At 37.6% G+C, this 13,705-nt stretch overlaps 1 protein-coding gene, 1 long non-coding RNA gene and 1 pseudogene across 6 annotated transcripts in view; 2 read left to right on the forward strand and 1 right to left on the reverse strand.

Annotated features, from left to right (window-relative positions):
- LOC147519130 (peptidyl-prolyl cis-trans isomerase FKBP62-like) overlaps nt 1-13,705 on the forward strand; it is a 58,622-nt pseudogene that overhangs the window by 40,823 nt on the left and 4,094 nt on the right. The gene's annotated exons all lie outside the window — the stretch shown is intronic.
- Nucleotides 1,221-6,274, forward strand: LOC147519133 (uncharacterized). Its single transcript, XR_015212058.1, has 2 exons — nt 1,221-1,654; nt 5,536-6,274. It is a non-coding gene; the product is annotated as an uncharacterized LOC147519133 (long non-coding RNA).
- The window catches only part of LOC147519134 (vacuolar protein sorting-associated protein 2 homolog 2-like), a 51,484-nt gene continuing 41,975 nt past the window's right edge, over nt 4,197-13,705 (reverse strand). For all 4 annotated transcript variants that reach the window (XR_015212009.1, XR_015212011.1, XM_086590824.1 and 1 more), the window contains one exon: nt 4,197-4,527. The gene's annotated coding sequence lies outside the window, so the exon portion shown is untranslated. The remainder of the gene's footprint in view (nt 4,528-13,705) is intronic.

A 13,705-nucleotide genomic window follows, 5' to 3' on the forward strand; every position in this document is an offset into this window, starting at 1 on the left:
GAGCCCTAGCCAAGCCCTCGAGTGGCTTGGTCATTTTACTCTACAAATATGCTATTTGAGTTAAACAAGTCGAGCTTCATCAAGTTCATTTGTTACACGAGCTTTAATTTGAGCTCGAGCTCGGCTCATATAGTTAAACAAACGAGCTGAGCCCGAGCCGCTCGGCTCAAATTCCACCCTTAGTCCCAACTGTCCAAAAACTTACAAGAACTCTGACATATAGTATTCGTGATTATGGATCATGGACCATAGATTATATAGGAACAACTTATAGCAACTCTAACCGCGTAGTATTAAGTGATTATGGATCATGGACCATAGATTATATAGGAAAATAGTCTGTTTACAATATCTAACGGCTTACAATATAACTCTAACACGGATCTAAATTGATAGCAAAAATATAATATCGATCGTTCTTGGTTGTGCTACAACTTATATCTGAGTCAAGCTTGAACATACTATAATTTAACTTGATTATGTCTTTAATTGAACTCCGCTATCAAAGGTTACTTACGAAATTAATTGAGGGTTGATTTGAGGCGAGCTAGTCATTCCATAATTGAGTATGTCTAACTTTGCCAACACCTATTTCAAATTTTAAGAATCTCGAGTGTGGATAATTCCATAGTTTACTAAATATTTTTAACGATATTAGACATCTTCAAATGAATTGAATTCTTGTGAGGTTGATCTCTATGATGTGGAGAACATCTACACCAAAACTTCTAACTAATCATTTTTAGTTTTTTTTGGAGTTAAGTTTTAAATGCGAGTTCTTATAACAATTCCCTAATGAAAAAAAAGTGAAATATTATTATAGTTAATCAAGAAGAAAAAATTGAGGAGAAAATAGGGCTGACTTATTAGTTAGGTTTCAGCCCTTCCTCACACTTTTCTTATATAGGTGAGGAGGGGTTCCATACCCCTTTTGTGATTGCTTACAAGAACTCTAACAAAAAAAAATAAGATTAATGGTTCAGAGAAACGAGACAAATGGTAAAATAGAAATTCGAAACTATACTGACCTTCACTTGAATTTTACTAAATATCTCAGTGGATTTGAATGATATCAACTTTCGCTAAAATTTTTATAGTTATGTCAAATTTCCATAAAGAATATATACATTATATATTTCCATACAATTTCTATAATTTTTTTTTTATAATTACATCAAATTTCTTTAATGAAAATATTGTCATAAACCTTACATCAATTTTTGATACTTACAAGCAGCTAAATATATTCAAGTCAATAAGTATACCCCTTAAATGCTTAAATCTTTGGTCAAGTCAAAATAGTTTCTTAAAAAAAAAAGAGCAAAATATATCAAAATGTTAGCTTAAAACGTGGCTGATTTGCGTCCAAAAAAACGTGGATTGGTTTGCATCCACAAAAATGTGGGGTATTGGCAATAACAAAAACCCATAGTTGGGCCACTGTAGTCTGGCCCAGCCGGCCAGCCTTAAATTAGATAATTGAAGACAACAAAAATTGATGTGCTTTGGCACAACAGAAAGTTTTTGTTTAAAGTCAAAACCCTTCTTCTTCATCCGATAGATCTCAAAACCAGGTTCACCTCAAAACCAGGTGCTTGAACCTTGAAGTCATTAATGGAAACCTGAAGAGAAAGAACAGATTATTAAAATAAAGGTATGTAAACAATTTCTAACTTTCCTCCTAATTTGACTATGAAAAAAGTTGTTTTTTTTTTTCTCAAATCCCTCCGACCACTCCGACCACGTATCTGTGTCGTGTCGGTGTCGGTGTCGGTACGACGCGACACGGGACACGGCGGAAGGAGAGGCGTACCCATGCAACACAGAGCGAATATAACTAACACTTAAGACATTCGTAACTTAACTATATCATCATATTTTATTTATAACATTGCAGACAAATATCCTTAGCCACGACCACGATAGTCACTTCTACACACTACTGTGACTGATACATATATCCAGGAACGACAATGCTGGTGGACGAAACATCGCCAGCATTCCCAGGTACTTCCTCCTCTGGTGTACCTAGGGCGCCCCGTTCTCGATTCCACTTCAATAGAAGGTAGGTCGTTTCTAGGTCCTCATACTATTTGCCGAGCGCATTGTATGCGTCCTGTGCTTCCTTGGCAATGGCCTTGCATTTCTTGGCATACTCAGTTACAGTAGCCAGCTCCTCCTTCAGCTTGGCGTTTGCACTGGCCAATGTCATCCTCTCCAACGCCGACAACTCCGCGTCCCCTCCAGGCCGCTTCACCGACAACTCCGCGTCATAATCCCCGACAACTCCGTGTCCCCTCCAGGCCGCTTCGCCGACCTCACAAATTCCACTTCACTTGCAGGATGCTTTCCTGAACTAGATGCCCCCACATCACTACGTTCTTTCACCATCCTTTTCCTCTCCTCCCTGGTCACCAGTTCGCCACCTCTCCTCACGGCTGAGACTCGCAAACTTTTCGATCTCTCGATTAAAATGTCAACCATCAAGACAGCCACTTCACTTGCAGGACGCTTTCCTAAACTAGATACCTAAAATACTCATATAGTAAAATAAGGAAAAAAACTACTCAAGAGAATCAAAACCCAAGTCCACTACTACAAATCAAACTCCACTACTGCACCAACAATGAACAGGTTATTTGAATTATTCTTACTAATAAATTAATAAAATAAACTTTTAAATGAGTGCTAAAACAAATAACAGTATTTAGAGTTGCAAAGTTAGACACGAAGCAAATAATCATGGATGGGAGGGGACAAGAAAGTTTACCTTATTGAGCTCTGCAATTGAATTTTCAAAAGTGTTAAAATATCTAATCAAGGGATGAAACGTCACAGCACTTTTACGGAGAAACCTAAAGAGCATTCCCTACTGACAGATATCAAATCGTTTTGATCCTTTCAATCGTTAGTTGGAACTAGATAGCATAATCACTAGAAAAAATAAATATGAGACTGAACTAGAAGGACATACACAAGTGAATGGAACTCACTGAAAGGACATGGAAAACTTGGCAGGACCAATACAAGTAAATGGTTCAACCGGAATTCAAACCAAATGAAAATAATTAAGTTCTAATTATTAATGAAGTGAAACACAAGGTCTCCGGTGATCCCAAACTCCCAGTATATTTTCGTAATACAGATAACCCCAAATGGAAGAGAGTAACTTTGAACCAACAAAAAAAGAGAATGAGGAGATCAAAAGGAACAGGTGCCATCAACACTGTATTTCATATAAAATGCCAACTGATAAAAAACAATACAATTAAATGTGAAAGTATTTGTGGAGGAAAAAACTCACTTGTTAAGTTTGAGAAGTGTGCGAGAGACCGAGAGCGGACAAGATACAGTCTAGGCTCTTCAAATGTTTCCTGGAAACCTCCTTTTTTGTTCAGAATTATGTTCTTCCAGTGTCTGAATTATTGAGAAACTATTCCCTAGAAACTGTTGTTCTGCGGTAAACAGAACCTTTGCATTTGACTTACATTTAACTTTTGCATTCCTACAAAAAGTATATACACATTCTACAAAAAATAATCGTAACAATACCAGTCAAGTAAAGATTCATAATAAGATAGCTTGCATCTTAAAACAATACCAGTCAAGTAAAGATTTTGCTAACAGCCTAACATCATGTATCTATACGACTATACTGAGGTTCACAGTATTATTCTATAGGTCTAAGAACATATCTTTATACAAAACTGAATTTGTAAATTGTAATAATGGTGAAACTCTCACCTCGTATGTCATGTTCCGAGTAGCTAGTGCCCATTCATCAGCAAATCTCCTTTTCAACAAATTTGGATCAGCCGTAGGACTGTAGGAGTAGTTTTTTTTTTTATTTTCCTTCGTCGGTTTGCAATCACCAGCACCAATTATCTCCGACAATATCGTGTACAAAACATATCGTCGAAATATCGCGACATATCAATAAATATCGTCGATATTTGTACTATTATATATCCAAATTAGTATCGCAATATTTCGATGCCCTTATCTGAAATCTCGATATATATCGTGATATTTTGTATTATGGTCACATATATTATTTGATAAGGGGAATGCAATTTTTCTTATTTTCTCATGGCATAATATTCACGCTAGAGCTTCTTTTAAGATTAAAAACCCCGTAAATGTGCATAGCTTGGATGACCAATGCAGCTTGTTCATTAAACATGAACGTATGAATAAGTTGCGGGTGATTACTTCAGCTCATTTTGTTTCTAATTAATTAATGGTGCTACTTCCACTACTATTCATCACACGAAGAAAAAAAAGTTTACTTCAGTTCACTTCTACTACTATAAATGGTTATGGCATGCACCCAGTTCACTTCAAATTTTACAGAGAGAGATAACATATATGTATGTAGTGAATAAATATCACATTTTCATGCACTCACTTCATTTCTTACTTATTTTACATAAATGTGGGGTCTTGTACTCGATATACTTGATGGTTCAGATGCGACGAAGCGAAGCCAACCTCTTCTCAAGATCTTCAACATCAGTAGAACCAGACCTTCATGTTCCACAATCAATTAAAATGAAAAGAATATGATGATTATATAACAACGTCATAATAGTAGATGCAACTTTAAGTCAACTAGGGCAGTGCACTTTCCAATTGTTAATAAGTCCCCAATTGGTGTTAAATATATGGCTTGATGAAACTTACCTTGCCGGGACAACATTTTCAACCTTCTTGGATGAGATCCAACCTTTAGGAGCTGAAGATAACTGTTAATTATACCGATGAGTTAGGAATATTAAAATATGGCCAAATCCAGCAAGGGGACGTCATCAACAATCGAAAGACCAACCTGTGAAGCAATATCTACACCAATCTCGTCAAGCACCTACAGACAAAACATGTGAATCCACATAAAGATAATAGTTGTATTCTATTAAATGTAACTGTAGGATATTGAAAAGACTGATGACTTAGGTATTTGCTAACCTAGTTGGTGAGCTCTTCTGTTTCCTCCTCCGCCTCATCTTTGTCCAAAGTTTCATCAGTTGATTCTGATAGCATCTCAATCTGCAAAAAAGAATCATAAATAAAGAGCAATGCAATGACTTCTTAACAAAACCTGATAACAAGGCAACATTTCTGTAGTATCCTCAGAAATCCCAAACTACTATAAGATTTTTGGATGGCTTGACACCAATAAATCCTAAGGTGGTACTATGGAACGACTTTCTGGATCAGAAAATTATGCCCAAATCTTCATGACGAGACGCACTAAATGCCAAGTGGCTCAAAGAAAGCTATGGCGAGATATAAACAACTCAATAAAAGCTTTTATCTTTTGAACATTGTCGTTGATTTGCCAAATCTTGACTCATTTTGGAACATTTTATAATATGTAAAACGTCCTGTTTTCATATAAGGAATACTTGGACAACCACATGATAATTGACTTAGAAGCATTTAAATGGTGCATGACAGGAAAGGAGGATCTTCTGATCATGTCCATTTGTGACGACTCCTTCTGAAATTCTTTAATGACTTTTGCTTGCTTCGCAGGTGCCATTTGCTGAAACAAGTCAAGACATAAAATTGATCAATAAGCTCAAACAGTGAGTTAAGTATGAGTGATGATGTGGTGGTGCATGAGAGAGAAGAAGGAAGAAGGAATGAGATGATGGAGCTAGTTATGGGTCGAAGAAGACTTGGGAGACTTGGATCGGCACCACCGAGTTGTCGATCTAAGTGTGGAAGATGTTCACCTTGTAAACCAGTACATGTTCCTATTCAACCAGGTCGAAGTATGACTCTTGAATATTATCCTGAAGCTTGGCGTTGCAAATGTGGAAACAAGCTCTTCATGCCTTAGAATATTAGGAAAATAATGTGAAGAAACTTGACTCATTTTCTTGTCATCTTCTTCTTCCCCTTTACTATTTTCTTCTCTCTTGTTATTGTAATGTAGTTTAGTTAGTTATAGGTTTTCATTGTAGAGAGAAGAAGAAGATATGGGGAATGTAATTTTTTTTGCTTGATAGACAAGAAGTAAGGAAATCATTACTAGAAGAGTAGAAGGTGTAATACGACAATCAAATAAGTTAGATATATCCATTAGAGAGTCATCTGAGGCAGGAGATAGTCTGAGTTGAGGAAGAATCGAAAGGGAGGAGAAAGAGTGATTTGCGGTAATCAGCTATGTCTTCCCTTTTAAGAAGCCAATCACCTGAATCAGTTTGCAATTTATCATTTTTATTTCTACTCCTTCTAACATAAGCAGTAACATGGAAAGGTTGATCTGTAAGTATAGTTAATCTAGAGTTCTGTCTCCATTAATCCTCTTCTTTAGCGTGTAAGGTATTAATAAAATTAGAAATAGACTTTACTTGAGACAGGTTTTCATTATCCATAGGGAGGGAACGGAGATGATTTAATTGATGTTTAAGAGTTGAAATTTGAGAGAAAAAATCCCAAAGGTTTCCTTGTGTAATAATCTAGTATCGAAAACAGTAATAATAAAGCAAGTAAAACTTATCACTGAGGATTGTGCTCGGCACAAATTCCTTAAGACGAAAAACGCCGCCGGTATGGTTCTTTGCCGACCTGCCGTCGTCTCCCGAGGATACAACAATGGACGAAGCGTCACCAATGATGAATGACCTTTCCAGTAGAAACTCTCAAAGATACTCCAGACAAGGTTTTTGATTTTTAAGAACAAACAATAAGCTGTGTTCAGCTCTCCTGTTAAACAAGAGAGAGTTTTGATTTATAGGTTTGCCACTCGCCACTCAAGGCGAGAGTCACGTCCAGCGAGAGCAAAAAACGTGTTGACTCGAATAAGAAAGGAAGGAAAGATATTGAAACGGTTACAGTTTTGTTTTGGAAAGAAGATCTAGTACTCGCACCCACGCGAAGCCCAATTGGGTGGATTTGCACCCCCCCCTGCGCGCGACGTGTGTGTGGGCACACGCGCACTAAGGTTTTCTGGAGCTCCCACCTCCCGAGAGCCCCCAAACCAAGGAGGCCTTGTGTGTACAGCACCTCCTTATATCTCTCTACACTATCCCTCCATAAGGACACAACCAATATAAACTTAAGAGTCTTAAGTTTAGTAACCAATGTGGGACTAAAGCCCCCCACATTAGAGTGTAGTAGATACAAAAGGTCATGGGTTCAAACCCATGAGGACACAAATTCATTCACATTTCCAACAATCCCCACATGAATGGAATTATTAAGAAACGTAAGAAAAAAAAAACAAAACAAGAATGTCCGAGTATGAAGAAGTTATGAATGGGTCAAGGTGTCATACGACTTGAACCTTCGGCTTGGTGTTTGTCCAATGGGGATTACTAGTTGACCCGGTGACCTTAGTCTTGAACTGCTTCAACCTATATGTAAGCCTAGTCAACAAAATAACACACATAACTTCAAAAATCATCATAGAGTTCCCTCAGTTGTGCTCGTATAGCCATGAGCTTCCCAGGTTTCATGAGTGCTCTAGAGAACAAGCCTATAAGTTCTCATAGGAAGCGGCTTTTACTTCCTCACTCATATAGGTGCCTCTATCAGGAGTGTACTGTATCATTACACCCCACTGGAAAAACCAGCTATAGAAAGCATTAAGAGTATTCACTCATCCTTTAAAAGATACAGTAGGTACTACTACATCATAGGGATGGGTACAGAGTTTTCACTCTAGGTGTAGTACCCCCACAAATCACCACGGATAACTTGTTTCCCCATTGAACCTTGATCCTGGGATCTCCATTCACGAAGGTTGGGTGTCAGTTATCGGTGATTTAATTAAATAGGCAATTAGTCTTTAATAGACTTTAGCCCCATCCCCCTCGATGTACTAAAAACCAGCTCTCTAGCCAGGGCCTTTTAGTTAAAGGATCGATAAATTTTCTTTTGACCTCACAAAGTCAATAGCTATGATCCCATCTCTTAACAAGCTGCCGCCGCAAGGTTATGTCTTCGACGAATATGTCGAGATTTCCCATTATAGGAAGTATTTTTGGCCCTCAAGATAGCGGCTTGGCTATCACAATGAATAGAGAGCAGTGGAACGGGTTTAGGCCAAAGCGGGATATCCAACAAAAATTCCCCGATCCACTCTGCTTCCTCACTAGCTTTGTCTAAAGCTATAAACTCGATTCCATAGTGGAGCAGACGAAAGCAAGTTTGCTTAGATGATTTCCAAGACACCTTTGCCCCTCGCCATAGTGAACACATAGCCACTAGTGGATTTAGATTCACGAGAATCAGCAATCCAATTGGCATCATTGTACCCCCTCAAACCGCACGGTTGGATATCCGCCATAATGAACACCATAATTTGAAGTGTATTTCAAATATCTCAATACTCGATAAGAGCATCCCAATGCTCATTGCTTGGGATTTATGGTGTATCTACTAAGTTTGCTTACACGCGTAAGCTATGTCGGTCTAGTGCAGTTCATAAGATACATGAGACTACCTATAACCCTAGAAAACTCTAAAGGGAGATACACCTAATCCAAAGTATTTTTTGTCAAATGTATACTAGGATCATATGGTGTTACGCAGTACACCACGATCAAATTGATTAAATCTTTTAAGCATTTTCTCTACATAATGAGATTGAGACAAAGTAATTCCATCAGAATTATACACAATCTTAATGCCAAGAATGACATCGGCAATACCCAAATCTTTCATGTCAAAATGCTTACTCAAAAAGATTTAGTCATATTGGCGGTCTCTAAACCTGGTTCCAATGATCAACATGTCATCCACATATAAGCGGATAATTACACCAGATTGTTTCTCAAATTTACAATAAATGCATTTATCTGCCTCATTAATATTAAAACCATTAGAGATTAGCACACTATCAAATTTCTCATGCCCTTTGTTTAGGAGCTTGTTTGAGTCCAGTAAAGAGATTTCTTTAGCCTACAAACTTTTCTCTCAAGGCCTTCTAAAACAAACCCTTCCGGGTGATCCATATATATCTCCTCTTGTAATTCCCCATTTAGAAATGCGTTTTTAACGTCCATTTGGTGAATTCACGAGATTACTGAAATAGAAGCAAAGGCTATTAACATTCGATAGATGTAATCCTCGTCCGCGAGAGTAGGTATCAAAGAAATCAAACCCTTCTCTCTGTTTATAGCCTTTTGCTACTAATCTCGCTTTATATTTATCAATGGATCCATCTCGCCTTTAAGTTTCTTTCTAAATAACCATTTATTTCCAATAGTTTTACTACCGGGGCAACTCAACCCGGCTCCCAAGTGTTATTGGTTATAATGGACTCATATTCACTTAGAATGGCCTCTCTCCAAAAAATCGCATCGAGAAGATGACATGGCCTCTGAATAGGTCGAGGATCCTCCTCTACTAAGAAAGTAAGGAAATCGAGGTCCAAAAGAGGTGTTAGTCCTAGGTCTCTTGCTCCTCGAGTTCAATTTCATCTTGTGAAGAAGAATCATCTCGAACTCTAGGAGCAAGTGTAGAAGAACTTCGGAGTCCCTCGATCTCTCTCAATAAATGGGAATTTATCCTCAAAAAGACAAAGATCCCTAGACTCAATAATGGTATTATCATCAACAAATTTATTTTTAGATTTGAAGACTAAAACACAGTAGGCACCTTTGCTATTACATGCATACCCAATAAAGACACAATCTACAGTTTTAGGGCCAAGTTTAGTCCTCTTGGGTGTTGGTATAGATACCTTAGCCAAACACCCCCACACTTTAAAGAATCTATAAATTGATTGTCCTATTTTTCCACATCTCATATGGAGTTTTATCGTGTCTTTAAAAGGTATCTTATTCAGAATATAAGGGCCGTTAGCAAAGCCTCCCCCATAGGTTCATAGAAGCCCGAGCTATTGATCATTGAATTGATCATATCTTTGAGAGTCCTATTTTTCCTCTCTCGCTATCCCATTGGATTAGGGAGCATAAGGGCGATGGTCTCATGTACAATACCATTATTTTCACAAAATTTATTGAAAGGACCCGGAATATTCACCTCCTCTATCGGACCTAACTATTTTTATTTTCTTGTCTAACCGGTTCTCAACTTCAGTTTTAAAGGAAATAAATTTAGCTAAACTATCATCCTTACTCTTAAGAAGATAAACATGACGAAACGTGAAGCATCATCAATGAATGTAACAAAATATTTATTACCTCCTCTAGTCATGTAACCTTTTAAGATCACATAGAGTCGATTAATGAATCAATGCCAACAACTTCGGTGTTTCTTTCTACCTTTTTGAAAGGTTTCCTAGCATATTTAGATTCTACACATACTTCACATCTCTTATTTTCAGAAATAGTATTCTTGGATATGTTACCTAGATGCATCGGTTTTTAATTGAAACATTATTAACGTGTCCAAGTCTACTATGCCAGATCAAATGACTTCAACCATATAAGAAGAAGTAGATGCTTTATTAAATTCAAAATCGGTTACATTGAGCTTAAACAAGCCTTCATCTAAATAACCTTTACCCACAAAGGTTCCCCCTTAGTCGAACAAATTTGTCCGACTCAAAGACAAGTTTGAACCCTTCTTACTTAAAGGGAACCCGAAACCAGATTCTTCCTAATATCGGGAACATAAAGAACATCCTTCAAATTAAGAACATTTCGAGTGAACTTCAAATTAATCCCTTTGCCTTCACTCTAGAAGCGGATGAGTTACCCATGAACGGACTTTCTCCTTCTCCCGGAGGAGTGAAGGGACGAAAATGCACTTTTAGTGCCACGGATGTGTTTGGTAGCCCCGTGTCTACCCACGGTCGATCATGTTACTCACCAAGTTAACCTCGATAACCACGCGGTGAGAAAAGTTACCATCCCGAACTACATTTGCTTGTGCCTTGTCTTTCTTCCCATCATTCGGACCTTTTTGAATTTACAATCGGGCTATATGACCTCGAGATCCGCACACATAGCAATGAATTTGAGTTGTAAGGTTTCTTTTTAAAAGTGAGGTTGGGATGTTTTATTCTTGTTCGCATATGGTTTCTTTTTGACGGGAATTTAGTTGATTTAGACTTAGAAGAACTAGCGGCGTTACTTCAACCCAGGTTAGCCTTAGCCTTCATTTCGAGTCTCCACATTGATTTCACCTTCCTGTTATCCTCCTCGATCCGAAGGTTGACGATCGATCTTCTAGTGTCATCTCTTTCTTCTTATGTTTGAGATTTGTTTTTGTACTCCTTCCACGAGGAAGGGAGTTTTCAATGATGGAAGCAACCTGGAAGCCTTTGCATATTTTATAACCTTCCTGCAAAATCTCATGAATAATTATTTGCAGCTCCTCCACTTGAGAAACAACAGATTTCCCATCTTCCATCTTGAATTCTAGAAACTTTCCTACAAGAAACTTCTTAGAACCTGCATCTTCGATAGCATACTTCTTATCAAGCAAATTCCACAATTCAGAGCGATCATTACACGGCGATAAACATCATACAAATCAAGGGAAAGACAATCAAGTATATAATTTCGACATAAATAATCTTTCTTTTCCCATCATCCACACCACCCGGAATCCACCGGGTTCATCTTCATCTTCATTGTAGATGGGTTTCTCAATCGAAATCCATTCAACCGGTTTGAGTAGTCGGATAAAATCTCATTTTCATCCGCGGTAACTAAAATTTCTGCCATCAAAATTTTCAAAGCTTGACGGACTTACCGAGGGTTTCTCCATCTTAGCGATTATTAAGAACGATGAGAGCCACAATACTAGATAATAACAGATTGCTTTTTCGTCTTAAGATTGTAATAATCTAGTATCGAAAACGGTAATAATAAAGCAAGTAAAACTTATCATCGAGGATTGTGCTCGCACAAATTCCTTAAAAACGCTAAAAACGCCCGGTATGGTTCTTTGCCGACCTCAAGCGTCTCCCGAGGATACAACAATGGACGAAGGCGTCACCCGACCAATGACCTGCTTTCGGATATACTCGGACAAGGTTTTGATTTTTAAGAACAAACAATAAGCTGTGTTCACTGTTAAACAAGAGAGAGTTTTGATTTATAGGTTTGCCACTCAAGGCGAGAGTCAGTGTCTGTCTGAAGCCCAATTGGGTGGATTTGCACTCCCTCAGCGACGTGTGTGTGGGGCACACGCCAAGACTAAGGTTTTCTCGGAGCTCCCACCTCCCGAGAGCCCCCAAACCAAGGAGGCCTTGTGCATGCTCACCTCCTTATATCTCTACACTATCCCCCATAAGGACACAACCAATATAAACTTAAGAGTCTTAAGTTTAGTAACCAATGTGGGACTAAAGCCCCCCACATTAGAGTGTAGTAGATACAAAAGGTCATGGGTTCAAACCCATGAGGACACAAATTCATTCACATTTCCAACACCTTGTTCCATTTTAAGAGATTTTTGAAGAGAAATGACTTTAATTAAGAGGAGTAAATGAGTAAGCAAACAAGGAATAAAGTATGATGTGTTTAACATTCTAAACAATTGTATTTATCTTCTGACTTGGTGCATTCAAAGCCATTTGAGTCCAATGTACGCATCTATGCACCTCCTTTATGTTCAGCACTCAATTTTAGTTCTTTTCTCTACTAAATTCTTTGTTGAAGGATGCCATTGTCAACTTTATCCTGCTAATCTTTTTAATTTAATCTTATTCAAATATATTATGAATGGAACATTAGGTATTTGTATTTACTTATGCCAGTTTTTGTTTTCCAGGAGAAGGCGGTCCAAATCTGAACAAGTTAAGGTATTAACGCTACTAATGTACAATGTCCCATATTTTGTTATGATGACATTATTTACTACTAAGTAACTATGCATACTTCATTGCTTCCAGTTTCGTAAGGTAAGAGCGGAGAATTTAGGGTTACCATCTTACCGAAACACAGTGGTGCTTGTATCTAGTGAGTGATAAGACTAGATTCTATATTTGATATTAGAACAGTTAATCTGATTATACTCATTTCTCCCATGCTGTATATTCCTAGGCTGATTATTCCAAGTTACATACATGTGTTCGGAATTTTCCAATAATGTTGACGAATACTTAGTCTCTTGGGCACAAAAGTTTTACCCTGCCACGGATAAATCTGCTTCTCGGTTAACAAGACAGAAAGGGGATTTTAGAAATTGTCATGCTGTCCAAAGTCGGTGCAACCTGAAATGGATGAAGTATACCGATCAAAAAGATAAACAAATAAAAGAAAGGATGAAGTATCTTTCTGTCGTGTCAAAGTTTGTAATATACTCCCCATGCAGAAGCCCTGTCTTCATTGTTTGGATTAACTGAATCAATCCTCTGGTTTAATTTGAATAACTGTTTATGATTCTAAAATGTAGGATCAAGGTTTTCAAGGAGGAAGCAGGAATGGTGATACTTGGGAGAAGGTTGGCCTTATAAGTTTGAATATGACAAGGAGAAAGAATGAGTGAAAAGGTTGGTTTATGAGTAATTTAAATTTTTGTTTTGTTTTTTGAACAATATGCATATGCATCATAACACTTTCTGTTTCCTCTTTATAATTCAGATTGCATTCAAGAGTAAGATTCAGACTTAAAATTTTGCTTAGTCTACCATAAATTCATTTCAAAAATCGTCCACAAAAAATGGCCTGTGTTTCCATAATTCCATTTATGATATGATTTCAAAAGTTGTTTATCTGTCTGACTTTCATAAACTTGGCATCTAAATGTAAAGAGTGTACACTGCAAAATATAT

This window comes from Coptis chinensis, chromosome 2 (genome assembly GCF_015680905.1).
Source record: "Coptis chinensis isolate HL-2020 chromosome 2, ASM1568090v1, whole genome shotgun sequence".
Lineage (NCBI taxonomy): Eukaryota > Viridiplantae > Streptophyta > Magnoliopsida > Ranunculales > Ranunculaceae > Coptis > Coptis chinensis.